This window comes from Stegostoma tigrinum, chromosome 2 (genome assembly GCF_030684315.1).
Source record: "Stegostoma tigrinum isolate sSteTig4 chromosome 2, sSteTig4.hap1, whole genome shotgun sequence".
NCBI lineage: Eukaryota > Metazoa > Chordata > Chondrichthyes > Orectolobiformes > Stegostomatidae > Stegostoma > Stegostoma tigrinum.
The window spans coordinates 110,522,017-110,536,637 of record NC_081355.1 but is presented as its reverse complement, the minus strand read 5'-3'; the positions used below and the strand labels follow the sequence as shown (position 1 = coordinate 110,536,637).

General features: G+C 42.0%; 1 long non-coding RNA gene across 2 annotated transcripts in view; it reads right to left on the bottom strand.

Moving 5' to 3' along the window:
* The window catches only part of LOC132206076 (uncharacterized), a 291,826-nt gene that overhangs the window by 255,953 nt on the left and 21,252 nt on the right, over positions 1-14,621 (bottom strand). For both annotated transcript variants that reach the window (XR_009442806.1, XR_009442807.1), the window contains exon 2: positions 12,317-12,380. This is a non-coding gene — a long non-coding RNA (uncharacterized LOC132206076). The remainder of the gene's footprint in view (positions 1-12,316; positions 12,381-14,621) is intronic.

Genomic DNA, 14,621 nt, shown 5'->3' with positions numbered 1-14,621 from the left:
AATTTACATTGTTTAAATAATACTTGATATGTCAACATTTTCCAATTTGCAACAACTAATGAGCTAACGCAATTAGTGGCCAAACTCAGAAAAATGATGCCAGAGTTATGGAAATTATACTTAAACTACTAAACTTTGATTTAAAATAAACTAAATATACACAACTTTAAAATACTTAAATGCATCATTTGATCTATTTTTGGACTCACCATGCTACTTTGTAAATTGAACAACATGCGTCATCTAGGATAACAAATATACACCTTTTCTCTATTTATGTGGTATATATTGGCATAATGGGGCTATTAACAGGTAACAAATTGAGCAACTATTTCTTAAAATATGAAATAAAGATAAAACATGAGAAATAATTTATCAATTATTGAGCAACGATCAATAGGCAATTAAGAGACAGCTATCAACCAGTCGTAGGATTAATGTACCGCGAAAACTATTTCATCTATGAATATTTTACAGACTCCTCCTAAAATCAAATCCTCAAGAGTTCATTGGTACTATCCTGTCAAAGACAAATTAAATAATTCACTTAACATGAGAATCTAGAACATTACAGCGCAGTACGGGCCCTTCGGCCCTTAATGTTGCACCATCTGTGAAACCAATCTGAAACCCCTCTAATCTACATTATCTAATCTATTCTATTATCATCCATACGTTTATCTAAAGACTACTTAAATGCCCTTAAACTTGGCGAGTCTACTACTGCTGCAGCCAGGGAATTCCACGCCCTTACTACTCTCTGAGTAAAGAACCTAACTCTGACTTCTGTCCTATATCTGTCACCCCTCAATTTAAAGCTATGTCCCCTCATGCTAGCGATCACCATCTGAGGAAAAAGATTCTCACTGTCCACCCTATCTAATCCTCTGATCATCTTGTATGTCTCTATTAAGTCATCTCTTAACCTTCTTCTCTCTAACGAAAACAGCCTTGAGTTCCTCTGCCTTTCCTCATAAGACCTTCCTTCATTACCAGGCAACCTTCCAGTGAATCTCCTCCAAACCCTTTCCAATGCCTCCACATCCTTCCTATCATGCGGTGACCAGAACTGTACGCAATGCTCCAAGTGCAGGCACACCAGAGTTTTGTACAGCTGCAACATGACCTCATGGCTCTGAAACTCAATCCCTCTACCAATAAAACCGAACACACTGTACGCCTTCCTAACAACCTTATCAACCTTGGTGGCAACTTTCAGGGATTTTTGCACATGGACACCGAGATCTCTCTGCTCATCCACACTACCAAGAATCTTACCATTAGCCCAGTACTCTGTATTCCTGTTACTCCTTCCAAAGTGAATCACCTCACACTTTTCCACATTGAACTCCATTTGCCACCTCTCAGCGCAGCTCTGCAGCTTATCTATGTCCCTCTGTAACCCACAAAATCCTTCCACACTATCCACAACTCCACCGATTTTAGTGTCATCCACAAATTTACTAATCTATCCTTCTGCATCCTCATCCAAGTCATTTATAAAAATGACAAACAACAGGGGCCCCAAAACAGATCCTTGCAGTACACCACTAGTAACTGACCTCCAGGATGAACATTTCCCATCATTTCCCATCAACTACCACCATCTGTCTTCTTACAGCGAGCCAATTTCTGATCCAAACCGCTAAATCACCCTCAACCCCATGCCTCTGTATTTTCTGCAATAGCCTACCGTGGGGAACCTAATCAAATGCTTTACTGAAATCCATATACACCACATCACCAGCTTTACCCTCATCCACCTGTTTGGTCACCTTCTCAAAGAACTCAATAAGGTTTGTGAGGCACAACCTACCCTTCACAAAACCGTGTTGACTATCCCGAATCAAATTATTCCTTTCTAGATGATAATAAATCCTATTGCTTATAATCCTTTCCAACACCTTACCCAGAACCGAAGTAAGGCTCACTGGTCTATAATTACCAGGGTTGTCTCCACTCCCGGTCTTGAACAAGGGGACAACATTTGCTATCCTGTAGTCTTCTGGCACTATTCATGTAAACAATGACAACATAAAGATCCAAGCCAAAGGCTCTGCAATCTCATCCCTAGCTCCCCAGAGAATCCGAGGATAAATCCCAGCTGGCCCAGGGGACTTATCTATTTTCACACTTTCCAGAATTGCTAACACCTCCTCCTTGTGAACCTCAATCCCGTCTAGTCCAATTCTCCTCGACAAAATTGTCTTTTTCCTGTGTGAACACTGACGAAAAATATTCATTTAGCGCCTCTCCTATCTCTTCGGGCTCCACGCACATCTTCCCACTACTGTCCTTGACTGGTCCTAATCTTACTCTAGTCATTCTTTTATTCCTGACAAACCTATAAAAAGCTTTAGGGTTTTCCTTGATCCTTCCTGCCAAAGATTTCTCATGTCCCCTCCTGGCTCTTTTCAGCTTTCTAAGTCCTTCCTGGCTAACTTGTAACTCTCAAGCACCCTAACTGACCCTTCACGCCTCATCTTTACATAAGCCTCCTTCTTCCTCTTGACAAGTGATTCAACTTCTTTCGTAAACCACAGTTCCGCCGCTGGACCACTTCTGCCCTGTCTGATAGGTACATACTTATCAAGGACACACAGTAGCTGTTCCTTGAACAAGCTCCACATTTCAATTGTGCCCAGTCCCTGCAGTTTCCTTCCCCGTCCTGTGCATCCTGAATCTTGCCTAATCGCCTCATCATTGCCTTTCCCCTAAGCCATAACTCTTGCCCTGCAGTATAGACCTATCCCTTTCCAACGAAACATAAACGTAACCGAATTATGGTCACTATCACCAAAGTGCTCACCTACCTCCAAATCTAACACCTGGCCTGGTTCATTACCCAGTACCAAATCCAATGTGGCCTTGTCTGTTGTTGGCCGATCTACATACTGTGTCAGGAAACCCTCCTGTAGACATTGGACAAAAACAGACCCATCTGAAGTACTCAAACTACAGCGTGTCCAGTCAATATTTGCAAAGTTAAAGACCCCATAACAACTACCCTGTTACTTTCGCTCCTATCCACAATCATATTTGCAATCCTTTCCTCTCCGTCTCTGGAACTTTTCAGAGGCCTATGGAAAACTCCCAACAGGGTGACCTCTCCTTTCCTGTTTCTAACCTCAACCCATACTACCACAGTAGACGAGTCTTCATCAAATGTCCTTTCTGCCACCGTAATACTGTCCTTGACTAACAATGCCACACCTTCCCCTCTTTTACCACCTTCCCTGATCTTACTGAAACATCCTAAACCCCAGAACCTGCAACAGCCATTCCTGTCCTTGATCTATCCATGTCTCTGAAATGGCCATAACATCAAAGTCCCAGACACCCACCCATGCTGCAAGTTCACCCACCTTATTCCGGATGCTCCTGGCATTGAAGTAGACACACTTCAAACCACCTTCCTGCCTGCCAGTACACTCCTGCGACCTTGAAACCTTATTCATGAGCTCACTACTCTCAACCTCCTGTACACTGGAGCTACAATTCAGGTTCCCATTCCCCTGTTGAGTTAATTTAAACCATCCTGCAGAGCATGAGCAAATTTTCCCGCCAGGATATTGGTACCCCTCCGGTTCAGGTGTAGACCATCCCATTTGTCAAGATCCCACCTAATCCAGGATGTCCCCCAATTATCCAGGTATCTGAATCCCTCCCTCCTGCACCATCCCTGCAGCCACGTGTTCAACTGCTCTTTCTCCCTATTCCTCACCTCGCTAGCACATGGCACGTGTAACAAACTGGAGGTAACAACTCTGCTTGTTCTAGCTCTAAGCTTCTACCCTAGCTCCGTAAATTTCTGCCTTACATCCCCAAACCCTTTTCCTACCAATGTCGTTGGTGTCTATGTGGGCCATGACTTTGGGCTGCTCCCCCTCCCCCTTAAGGATCCCAAAAACATTATTGAGGCATCACGGACCCTGACACTTGGAATGCAACACACCAACCGTGAGTGTCTCTTGATTCCACAGAATCTCCTATCTGCCCCCCTAACTATGGAGTTCCCAGTGACTAATGCTGTCCTCCTCTCCCCCCTTCCCTTCTGAGCAACAGGGACAGAGTGTGTGCCAGAGACCTGTACCCCAAGGTTTACCCCAGTAAAGTCATCCCCTCAACAGTATCCAAGGCAGTATACTTGTTATTGAGGGGAACAGCCACAGGGGATCCCTGCACTGTCTGCCTGTTCCCGTTCCGTCCCCTGACTGTAACCCATCTACCTCTTTCCTGTACCTGAGGTGCGACTACCTCCCTGTAACTCCTCTCAATTACCCCCTCGGCCTCCCGAATGATCCAAAGTTCATCTAGCTCCAGCTCCGGTTCCCTAACGTGGTTTCCGAGGAGCTGGAGTTGGGTGCACTTCCTGCAGATGAAATCAGCGGGGACACTAGAGGTGATCTTTCCCTCCCACATTCTACAGGAGGAGCTTGCAACTGGTCTAACATCTATTCACACTGTTCTGAATTCTCAAACAGGCAATTGAGAGGGATCTATTGAGCAAAAATAATTACATTAGCATTTGATGCACAGGTTCACAGTTGAAATTGCATCACCATATATAGCAACAGCATTAGTTAACTGACGCAGTTTAAGATACTATTCTACAAAAGTTTACTGAGCTACTTATCAATTGCATTACTAAATCAGTCTTACATTGTGGACCCAAACTGTGAGCTCCATTTAAATTCCATTTAACTCCTTGGCAACATTTTTATTACAAATATTTTATATTCTGTTCACTCACAGAGATCTTGACTGTTATAAGCAACTGACAGTATGGAGTATTTTGGGTAATATTATTAATTCTGTGAGTTATCCAGTCAGGATAATGTTTGAACTTTTACAATTATGATGCAAGGCAATACAGATGTCGTTGAGCTTCTAAGAAGATGGAGTTTTTGAACAAAGTAGAAGATGGAGCACAGGAAGGAGATAGAGTATTTAACCCCATGGTGTAAAGGCAATAATTTCTCCATCAACAACAGCAAAACAAAGGAGCTGGTCATTGACCTCAGGAAGCTGAGTGGAGGGAACGCCCCTTCTGTATCAATGGTGCTGAGGTGGAGATGGTTGAGAGTGTCAAGGTCCCGGGAGTGACAATCACCAACGATCTGTGCTTGTCTACCCAAATTGACACTACGGTCAAGAAAGCACAACAATACCTCTAACTCCTCAGGAGGTGAAGGAAATTCGGCATGTCCACAACTTTTTATAAATGCACCAAGCATCCTGTCTGGAAGCATCACAGCATTGTATGGCAACTGCTTCATGCCAGACCACAAGAAACTACAGAGTTGTGAGCCACAGCCAATCCATCATGCAAACCAGCCTCCCATTCACTTACTTCATCTATACGTCCCGCTGCATTGGGAAAGCATCCAACATAATCAAAGACCACTTCCACCCCTCCATCTAGCAGAAGATGGAATTTATAATACAAATACAAACAGATTCAAGAACTGCTTCTTCCCTACTGTTAACAGGCTGTTGAATGAACTCTTCAATGTTAATGTTGATTTCTCCCTGGACTTTCTCAGCAGGTATAACATTGTATCTTGCACTCTGTTCTGTTACCATGATACACTTGTATAATATGATCTGCCTGTAAATCATGTAAGACAACAGTTTTCACTGTACCTGGGTACATACGAGAGTAATAAAGCAAATCAAATCAAAATCTAAAGGAAGCAGCAGAAAGGACAGGTATAAAAGATTGATACCGGATAAGGAGAGATAATGGGAACTGCAGATGCTGGAGATTCCAAGAAAATAAAATGTGAGGCTGGATGAACACAGCAGGCCAAGCAGCATCTCAGGAGCACAAAAGCTGACGTTTCGGGCCTAGACCCTTCATCAGAGAGGGGGATGGGGGGAGGGAACTGGAATAAATAGGGAGAGAGGGGGAGGCGGACCGAAGATGGAGAGTAAAGAAGATAGGTGGAGAGAGTGTAGGTGGGGAGGTAGGGAGGGGATAGGTCAGTCCAGGGAAGACGGACAGGTCAAGGAGGTGGGATGAGGTTAGTAGGTAGCTGGGGGTGCAGCTTGGGGTGGGAGGAAGGGATGGGTGAGAGGAAGAACCGGTTAGGGAGGCAGAGACAGGTTGGACTGGTTTTGGGATGCAGTGGGTGGGGGGGAAGAGCTGGGCTGGTTGTGTGCTGCAGTGGGGGGAGGGGATGAACTGGGCTGGTTTAGGGATGCAGTAGGGGAAGGGGAGATTTTGAAACTGGTGAAGTCCACATTGATACCATATGGCTGCAGGGTTCCCAGGCGGAATATGAGTTGCTGTTCCTGCAACCTTCGGGTGGCATCATTGTGGCAGTGCAGGAGGCCCATGATGGACATGTCATCAAGAGAATGGGAGGGGGAGTGAAAATGGTTTGCGACTGGGAGGTGCAGTTGTTTGTTGCGAACTGAGTGGAGGTGTTCTGCAAAGCGGTCAAGCGGAGGCTTGGGGACCGCTTTGCAGAACACCTCCGCTCAGTTCGCAACAAACAACTGCACCTCCCAGTCGCAAACCATTTCCACTCCCCCTCCCATTCTCTTGATGACATGTCCATCATGGGCCTCCTGCACTGCCACAATGATGCCACCCGAAGGTTGCAGGAACAGCAACTCATATTCCGCCTGGGAACCCTGCAGCCATATGGTATCAATGTGGACTTCACCAGTTTCAAAATCTCCCCTTCCCCTACTGCATCCCTAAACCAGCCCAGTTCATCCCCTCCCCCCACTGCACCACACAACCAGCCCAGCTCTTCCCCCCCACCCACTGCATCCCAAAACCAGTCCAACCTGTCTCTGCCTCCCTAACCGGTTCTTCCTCTCACCCATCCCTTCCTCCCACCCCAAGCCGCACCCCCAGCTACCTACTAACCTCATCCCACCTCCTTGACCTGTCCGTCTTCCCTGGACTGACCTATCCCCTCCCTACCTCCCCACCTACACTCTCTCCACCTATCTTCTTTACTCTCCATCTTCGGTCCGCCTCCCCCTCTCTCCCTATTTATTCCAGTTCCCTCCCCCCATCCCCCTCTCTGATGAAGGGTCTAGGCCCGAAACGTCAGCTTTTGTGCTCCTGAGATGCTGCTTGGCCTGCTGTGTTCATCCAGCCTCACATTTTATTATCTTGATACCGGATAAGGAGTTTTATTAATTGGAAATAGAGAAGAGTCAGCAGAATTAGTGGTGAAGTAGAGCTTATGTTGTCAATGTACATGCATAGGCTCATGCTGTACCTTAATCTGATGTTGCTAAGGAACAGCATATAGCTGAAAAATGGTTGGGAAGGGCAGGGTGAGGATAAATTTTTGGGAGACACCAGAAACAACAGGAAGTAGAAAGAGAAGCAATTACAAATACTTCCAACAAGTTTTAGATATGAATCAAAGCAACTGGCAGCAGCCTTACCCATATGGATGAAAGTGGAGAGGTGGTGATGACAGAAAGGTGGTGTGGTTAGCAGCATTAAAAGTTGCAATAACCATTAAAAGTTGCAATTAAATCATGAAAGACAAGGGAGAAAAGTTTACCTTTAACGACCATGAGGTATTATTTTTAACAATAAGTCAAAGGCAGAATGGAGGGGGCTAACCCTGAAGAGGTCATGGCTATGAATTGGTGAAGTAGGAAACTGTGAATGACAGAATATGAGGCTAGACGACTACATTCTTGATCAAACATAAAATAAAATTTTCACGTAGTGAGGTTTAACATAAGCATAGGGCAAGAATGAGCATGAAGTCTGTTGAAATACAACAGTCATCTGTTCTTTGGACTTACCATGTTCAGTTAGAGAACATTTGATTGATCACTGCCTTCCTATATTTCAGATAACAAGGTCAGCAGAGGTGGTCGCAAGGTAGAGATGGTGGTTGGTTACTGTTGTCAGCATCCACTGAAACTATAAACTAAATGATGATTTCTTATTTAACTGATGTTTTCCAGCTTTCCTTCTTAGGCTTTTGGAAAAGCTATAAAACCTCTTTCCTAGACTGATAGCCAGAACCTTTTCCCAGTTTTGACAGGTTGAAAAATGTCTGAATATATTCTCATAGCTTGCCAGCATGAACTTAAAAACTAAACTGAAAAATTTCTGCTGGGATAAAACTGAATAAAAACTGAAAGAACTGTGGATGCTGTAAAACAGAAACCAAAACTGAAATTGCTGGAAAAGCTCAGCAGATCTCGCAGCACTTGTGGAGAAGCCGGAGTTAATGTTTCAGGTCAAGTGACCCTTCCTTCAGATGCTGTCAAACCTGCTGAGCTTTTCTAGCAATTTCTATTTTGGTTCAGGATAAAACTGAAACCTGGTTCTTCTGAACTGAGATCAAACTAAACTAATGGCCCTAACTAAACTAAATTTTTTTTCAGTATGTGTAATCCTAGCAGTGTAAACACTTTATTAATTAACACCATTGGTAACTAGCTAAGAAATGACTAATTCACATACGTTTTTGGTGCTTAGGTTACTTTTACAAATGTATTTCTAACGTTTTAGAAAACAGCAGTTACTTTTACAGAACTGAAACCAAAAATGATTTGCTTCTAATTAAAAATCAAATTCTAACTGATGAGATCATATGATGCACCTTCATCACAGGTGGAGGATGTTTGGAATGAATTACAGGAAGTTGATTAAAACTTATCACATTAGGTCAGAAAGAATTAACAAGCATTTTGTAAGAAAAACAGTTAAAGAACAGTGTTCAGAATGGGAAAAAAAAAGCAAATGGATACTTTGCATTGCTCTAGTGTTCCCAAGCTACAATGGAATTTGTACCAGTTTTAGTTGAGGAGTTTATGGCACAGTCATGCTTAAAATGCACAAGCCAGATTATGCAAGTTGTGCACTAGCCTGAGTAATGTACTTCTGCTTACAGTTCTCAACTGGTTCTGCCCAATTTATATCTGATTAGGAGGAAGACCTATCAAAAAGTCTATACTCAAGAAAGCAGAGAAACAGTGGCTGGAAATTAAGATTAAACTTTTTGTAACAAAACAATTATGCATGAAACATGCTCTGGGCAATTAGCTGGTATGCACTCAACATTTATTCATTATAAATAACAAGCTTTCCGCATAGTAACAAAACAGAAGTTGCTGGAGAATTAGTCATAGTATAGAGACAGTGGGAACTGCAGATGCTGGAGAATCTCAGATAACAAGGTGTAGAGCTGGATGAACACAGCAGGCCAAGCAGGCCTGCTGTGCTCATCCAGCTCTACACCTTGTTATCTCAAGTAGTCATAGTAATTTGTTTTGTATCTCCACAATAATGGTTATGTTGTAATGGGCAAATCTTACCTTGTAGTGTCATCATTTTTATGTTTTTGTCTGATTTTACTTCAAGATACAAATGAGAAACAGACAACATGAAAAGTAAAGAAAAATGGAAGAAGCCAAAGTACTTTTCTTATTTAACATTTTTTAGGTTTTTTTTAAATTTAGAAATGTAACGTTAAAATCAGAATAACAGAATTTAATATGAAAATCTAATGAGAAGGTCTAGCCCATGGTATCAAATGTTGCTCACAGCTTCAAATACATGAAGATTAAACTTCATCGGACATTTAAGAGCAAAGTGAAGCCACATTCTGAGAGAAAAAAATTAAATTATATCAGGAAATGAAGACTCCAATTTAACTCCCAAAACACAATGTTCCAGGAATATATCTAATACCTACCATCTGGCCACTTGCCATTTCATTACTCTGTCTTGCTCTCACACTAGTATTTCAAAACAAGGCTGTTGCAGTGTTCCAGCAAAGCCAAATGAACAATGAATCCATATGGTGTGGAAGCTCATCAGCCCAACAAGTCTACACCAATCCTCCAAAGAACCGCACACACAGACCCACCACTAATCTCCTGTCTGATTACCTAAAAACCAAAGGACTTACTGTGGCCCCCTCTGTGAACTGATATGACACAGAACATCTGACCTTGATTGCCCCAAGTTCCAGGCTGACTATGTCCAAGCCCCTGGATTGATGTTGGATGAGCCTTTGGAATTATTGTGCCAGTGTTCCTGACTAACAAAAGTCCCCCTTGACTTTGGATGTATCCCCTTCGACACTGAGACTTGGCCATTTGGGTGACACACACGCCGTGTATTTGCTGTGTGAGCTGTTGGCACAGATATGACATTGATGTGGCACACTGACACAAAGCAACATGCCCTTGGCAGATCACTGGTGGCAAACAAGACAAGCTGCCTGGCTTTGTGTCTGTACTTAGAGGTGAGGCAAGAAAAGAATATGGTGAGTGCCAAATGATGAGGCAATGTACAAAATGGCGACGATACTGACAGTGTCCGTGTACATGCACAGTAAGTGCTAAGAAAGCGCACACAGCACTGAAATGCTTCAATCAATGAGATGGCTGCCTGAGCTCCCATACCCCTGTCTTGCTGCAGCAATATAATGCACGGTTGTAGTGCCCTCCAGTGTGTAACATTGAAATGGATACCTGTTTTCTAAGTGAGTTGAAGATCTGCCATGATGGGGTGAAGCTGGTGCATGTCCAATACTAATCTCAATGGACAAAGGTTGCAGGCTACTCATTGAGTGTGCCCTGAGATATTGGAGATTTCTAACCATGATGGAGGCACGGAGGAGCTAGCAGCAATCTATATCCACTAGGTACCCACTCTTTCATGTCAGGAATTGTTGCTGTCTACTTTCTCACTGCCACGTGGATTTGATTTGCTTTGATTAAAAAATTACAAACCACATATAAATGAGGCGAGAAAAGGTAATAAAGGCAGTCACCGTGTTGTGAACAGGTTCTGTTCTGGGGTCCATTCATTAGTCAACTTGTATGCAAGTCAGAACTCATTGGTTCCTTTATAGAGTCCGACATTCACAAGTAGAGGAAGTGTTTGTATATCAAATCTTTAATATTACATCCTTGCACAAGATCACATTCGTAAGGATAAACATTGTAAGTTGTACGTTTGTAAATCAGGGACCCCCTGTAATGACATGTTAATACGTCAAAACTGACCTCTCATCACTCACTAGTGACATTGTCACCTCACTGTTCAAACCTCAGGCATGAAGTCAGACTTCTTTTCCCAATATCAAGTACCTTATTTTTTGAATCTCTGCATATTTTCCCAACTGACTCATCATCGTTCACATCGCTCAGGGGCTGGGACATTAACGTTGTTTCTCTCTCCACAGATGCTGGCAGGCTTACTGGGTTTCTCCAGCATTTCCTGTTTCATTTTACATCCTGGAGTTTATTCACCTCATTTACAATTCCACTATGAAACTGGAATATTTGAAATTCAAGCCAGCACACATTGGCTACTATATGAATTAATATGCAGCAGCCTAAAAATCTTGGAAATGACAGCTGATTCCTAGTTGCTTGCCAGGCTGGTAAATTAAATGATTTTAGACAGGATAACCTAGTATCTCTTTCCAAGTAAATGGACTACAATGTAACATGAAATCACAACTTGGCAGGCAGAAGAACAACTGGTACATGACTCAGAACAATACTGTTAAGTAGAGAACAGCCCTTTGGAGCCTAGAGTTCAGGCTGAATGGAAAACATTTTCATTTGACTTATTTTAATCATCAGAAAATAACTACTGTCACAGTCTGATATGGAGATCAAGAAATACACAAGTCACTATCAATGTCGACATTTACTTTGTTTCGCACAAATGTTAACAGGCAATATGAATAATTAATATATTAATTCGGCCTAAGGAAGTTAAAAAATGTATCTGCTTATAGGGTATTAAAATATTTTCTAAGTAACAAATCAGGTGGTCACCAATAAGCTAATCATCTTGTCTATTTTATGCTTGATGTTCATTCAAAATTATAATGATACTCCTGCCATCTTTATAAAAAATCCATTTAAGGATGTTCCAATCAGAACTATTTAGTAGCAAAAATGTTCCTTCTTATCTGCCACTTCATCACATTACCTTTTCGTCTTCTCTGTGTGTTTTCTGCTGCCTATCATCCTCCATATTTTATGCACTAAATCCTTTCCCTTCCATCTCATTCCGTCTCCAATGTCTGCTATCTCCGCCTTCATCCTCTTCCCACCCTCTGACTCCTTTGTCCTCACTGCTCCTCTCTCCCTTTCTCACACTTTCACTTCTCCCTTCCTGCATCTCCATCGACTTAAATAAGTCAATAATGGCAGAATTGCAGTGCTGTCGTCGGCCAATTCACAAATCATTCAGGATTCAAGTGACATCTAGTGTACATCAGCAAGACTATCATCTCAAACTCAAATCAAGGTAATATGACATTTCTAAAGCTGTCAGAAAATGAGCACATACCCTGTAGAGATTTTCCAACGCTGTTACCAAACTTCCATCCATAATTCTGTATCAAAATAATGTTCTGTGAAACAGATTAGAGAATATATTTTTCAGCAGTATCAATTTTTTGTGCTTTGTAAACAATTAAAATGCAAAATAATGTGAGATTTCTGAAATGCAAAATAAAATGAGATTTCTAAAAGCAAACATTCCAAAATGCTTTCAGGACCACAGAAAATCTTTCCCATGGAAACAGTTCAGTATCACGATGTTGTATTTTCCCGATATAGCTGTGATATAACCATTTAAGAAATGCACTGCGCTAAAAGATTAGTCATTTGATGCCATCTGCAAGGGAATTTGAGAATTGATTTAGATTTGAAGCAAGGAATAACGTACTGTGAGAATTCAACTAATCTAGTAGGGTTCTTAGCCATCACTGAAAGGTTACATCACCAGTCTTGCATTCTTGGTGTTAAGGACCACACCAGACCCCCTCAAAATATTTTTAAAAGTAGCCTTATTTTAAGGGTAGATGTGAAGTGGGTGCTCCAGGTGTGATACAACTTGTCAAACCATTCAGCTTTAAGCAAAACACAAATGTATTTAAACACTACGGTTAAAACATGAACAAAACAAAGCAGAATTTAGAAATGACTAAACTATTGGAAAACTAAACTGAATACTCGTTACAGTGACAACTAATTAACTGTTCCAATATAGTAACATCCCATAAACACACCACTTGGCAAAAAGGTAAATTCAAACACAGATTCAGACAGGCAGGAGGGAACAACATCAGGAAAGATTTCAGAGAAAGTCAGTTAGGAATCATTTACTGAAGCTTGCAACCTCTGGTACTCAAAACATCTTGAGTGCAAAAAACAAAGAAAAAAACCTAAACTGAGAGAACTGGCCCTGCCCTCCCATTGTTAATCTGCTACTCCCGAGACTCTTCTGCACCTCTGCCTTCACAACTTCTCTTCAAAAAAAACCCAAGGACAAAATAAACTTTTTTAAAGTGACAGTATTGTCATACCTGACCCTTAAAAAAAAAATGAACCATCAATATAAAAGATGGCTTCATTTTTAAACCCCTTAGTCTTACTCTATTAGTACACCACTATATACATTACATTGACTCTAAGCATGCAAACCATGACTACTACATTCTATTTCAGTCTGTTTAGTTCTGCCAACAAATGCCACCATCTTTTGTCATCCAAGGTGCGACAACATGTCAGCAATTATGTCTTCTCATTCTGCCACATGAATAATTTTCAAATTGAATGAATATATTAACAAGCTCCATGTAAACAGTCTGGAATTTTTGTCCTCAAATTTGTCCAAAAATCTTAATGAGTTATGATTGGTATTGACAATTTTCTCAGACACATTACTGGCAATGTACAGAAAACACAGTGTGGAGCTGGAGGATCACAGCATCATCAGATGCAGTGTCAGAGGAGCAGGAAAGTTGACGTTTCAGGTCAGGACGCTTCTTCAGAAATTTCTGAAAAATTGAGATTAAGGTTAACATGCTTCATGTCCAGTCCAATGGGTTCATTGGTTGCTGTTAAATTCATTGTGTGATTTGCAGACTCTGCCAATGCAGGACAGGCAAATGTTATTTGGAGGATAATTCTGAGGAGTAGTTGAGAGGCCCAACCAATCACAGGTTCCCTCTCTCCCACTCTTGTTGCTATTCCAGAAATAGAACCTGTGACCAGGGAGTCGGAAAGGGTGGCATGGAGCCAACTTATGATTGGATGTGCTGGCAAAGTTATTCTGGCCAGTTCCAGGAAGCATGCAGGAATGTAAAAGGAGACCAGAATATAGAGGCCATTCAGAGCAGTGGGCACATATTGAAGCTACATGTGGAAGTCACCAGACAAGGAGAGAAGGGAGCAAGGTTTGAGAGTGAGGAGGAGCAGGACTCAAGTGTCAGAGTGGTTGGGGGACAAGAACAGGGCTGTCGGGGTGGGAGGGGTCGAGAAACATTGTTCATTTAAACTGGGTACTACACTAATCTTGATAAATGACTGGTACAAATTTTCAACAAATAAGCCAGACCTTGGACATGCTTTTGATATTCATCCACAAATACAAAGTCACATCAGTGTCTCTTATGTTACACAGAATGTTGAGCTCCATTTTAACTTTGGTGAAGAATGTACAGTGCTCCCAATAAATGGCATTGCACTGCCAGACAAAGCTACTGATCGTTAAATTGTCAAGTCACAACATACTGTTACAGCAAAGGTGGCTGAAACATTAACATTACCAAGTGTTCCAACAGTACTCAGTATTGTATAAGTAAGGG